Raw genomic sequence first — 2,971 nt, 5'->3', positions numbered from 1 at the left:
TTCTTTATAAATTTTCATTAAAATAAAAAAAAAGAAGAAAGATAAACTTTACAGTTGATCTCCTTAGAGGCTAATCTACTGTTTGATTCAGTGTTGAGCCACAGGAATGACTTTTGTTCCAGGTTCAAAGAATGGTTAAGGGCCTCCATCTGGGAGGTTTCAGCAGTCTCTATTGGACCAAGAAGCCTGGCCTTTAAAAATGTTTTTTAGTTTTGTCCCATATTTCCTCCCACTCTATCCAGAATATTCTACTGTGGTCCTTTTTAGAATGGTCAGTGGTAGTAGTTGGGCATTATCTAAGTCTTCTGCTTTTGGGGTTGTAGAAATTGGGGTTCTCATGGTCCATTAGTCCTTTGGACAAATTCTTCCTATGCATCTTTGTGTTCTTCCTTTTTTATTCTGGATAGGAAAAACCCAATAGTTGCACCTTAGATGACTGCTTATAAGTGTTTGAGGCACCAGGCATTGTTCGTTAAAGTAGGATGTAGAACAGTGCTTTTTGTGGACTATCTTATTTGTGGAACAACTTATGCAAATTGGCTCTTTGTCCTCCAAGATTATGTTTCCAAGCTATGTGTAAAGTGGATAAACTCAGCAATAACCTAGAAGTGAAAAAAGTTGAGAATAATATTGTTGTTGTTGTTGTTATGTGCCGTCGAGTCGCCTGCGACTCATAGCGACCCTATGTACAACAGCCCTAAACTCCGCTCTGTCCTGTGCCAATCGCACTGTCTCTGACACTCCCATCCCAATTATCCCAGTCACTGAATCAATCCACCTCATAGAGAATAATATTACATACAAAAGAAATATATCTTAAAGAAATGCCTCTGGAAACTCTATGAACTTCAGTAAATGTTGGTAGATATAGAAAGGCTTCAGGCTTTTTATTCATAGGGTTGCTATGAGTTGTGCTTGACTTGAAGGCAATCAACAACAACAACAACAACAACAATGAAATCTATGGTTAGACATTATTTGCATGACAACAGTCCAGAATAAGAAGTGCAAAGAAAAGTGGACTGGGGAGTGGCAAGGAAATTATGCAATGATGAATGAATTTTCCTTTTTAAAAAAGTGAACTGGTGAGGGGAAATTGGTAAGAACATGTGCAACAATGAATGAATAAAAATAAAAGTTTTATGTAAACTTTCATTAAAACCACAATGAAAAAATTATTAATAAATCAAAAAGAAAGAAAAGTTATAAACAGGTAAAAATGTATCTACAAATGAGAATGTTAACTCTATCTTGAGTATATTATATAACTTAAAGTAGCATCAAAGGTGACTTTGGGGCTCTAAAAATTCTCACCACTGGGCCAATAGGCAACATCATGATAGATGGAGAAAATATTGGAATTGTCAACTATTTAATTTTGGTTTAACACATAATCTATACTCTTGGCACCAGCACTCAAGAAATTATAAGACATATTGCACTGGGTAAATTTACTGTCAACGATCTCTCCAAGGTGATAAGGAGCAATGATATATGTTTAAAGACTTAGGTGCATCGTATTCAAGCCGTGGTCTTCTCAATTACTTGCTATGAACCTGAAAATTGGGTAATGACTAAGACAGAAAAATCAATGTCACTGAGTTGCAGTGTTGGAGAAGAGTATTGACTATCCCATGGGCTGTCAAGAGAAAAGAAGATACATCTTGTAGAAAATGTAACCAAGGTGCCCTTTGCAGGCAAGGATGGTGAAGCTTCCTTTCACATATTTTGGGCATGTGATTGGGAGTGTTTGGTCTTTAGAAAAGGACATCATGATTGGAAAGATGGAGAATTGGCAAAGGAGGGGAAGACCCTCAATGAGATGGATTCACCCAGTGACTGTAACAATGGGCTCAAGTTTATCAGAGTTGATGAGGATGGCGTAGGATAGGAAAGGTTCAGATCACTGTGAGTCACAGTGAAATCAATGGCACCTAACAACAATAACAACTATATGCAGCTCTGGTATCGTAGTCTGTAGGGAGTTGCACTGCTAATCAAAAAGCTGTGCACATCTCTGGCAGCTCAACTTCACCAGTGGCTCTGCAGGAAATAAAGATGGACAATCTTATCTGGTGCTGTTTATGGCTTCCTAAAACCCACTGGAGGGTCACCTATGAGTCAGTGCACTGGGTGGTGACTTTATAGATATTGTTGCACTAATTCATGGTTTTAGATGCTTTCTACGCACAATTATGTGTTTTTTCCAGATGCATGTTATATCTCAACAAAACTTTATTAAACATTAAAAGCATAAGTACATTAACATGGTATGAGCAAGCGTTTTGTTATTTTTTTAGTATTTCGTATACTAGAAATATTTTAAATAAAATACATCAGAAGATGAAACAATTTTTAAAATGTTTTTAAACTGTCTTTAAGCTCTACATATTATCTAAATGTTGTTAGCTACCGTGTAGTTGGTCCTCAATTCACGGCAACCCAAGTGCAACAGAATGAAAATCTGTCCCATCTTGTGCCATCCGTATCATCAGTTGTGGACCAACGATTGTGACTGATTTCATTAGCTGGTTTTTAAAAGGAGATTTCCAAGCCTTTCTTTTAAGTCTTTAAGTCTTCCTTAGTCAAAAAACTTTGCTGAAATCTGTTCTGCATCACAGCAACATGCAAGCCCCTACTGACATAAGGGTAGCAGTAATTAAGCTTTTAATATTTATTCTCACCACTGGCCCAATTGGCAGCATCAGGATGGATGGTGAAGAGATTGGGATTGTTCACAACTTTAGTTTGCTTGGTTCCACACTCTCAGCACCAGTATCCAGGAAATGAAAAGACGTATTGTGATGGTAAACTCTGCTGTTAGGAACCTCTCCAAAGTGCTGAAGAGCAGTGGTGTCTCTCTGGAGACTAATGTGTGTCTGATACAGGCCATGGTCTTCGCAATCACCTGTTATGCATCAGAGAGTTGGACAATGACCAAGGAGGATAGAAGGAGAATTGATGCCTTTGA

Source organism: Elephantulus edwardii, unplaced genomic scaffold (genome assembly GCF_000299155.1).
Source record: "Elephantulus edwardii isolate Elephantulus edwardi_28Jun2011 unplaced genomic scaffold, EleEdw1.0 scaffold00038, whole genome shotgun sequence".
Classification (NCBI taxonomy): domain Eukaryota; kingdom Metazoa; phylum Chordata; class Mammalia; order Macroscelidea; family Macroscelididae; genus Elephantulus; species Elephantulus edwardii.
This window is presented reverse-complemented; position numbering follows the sequence as displayed.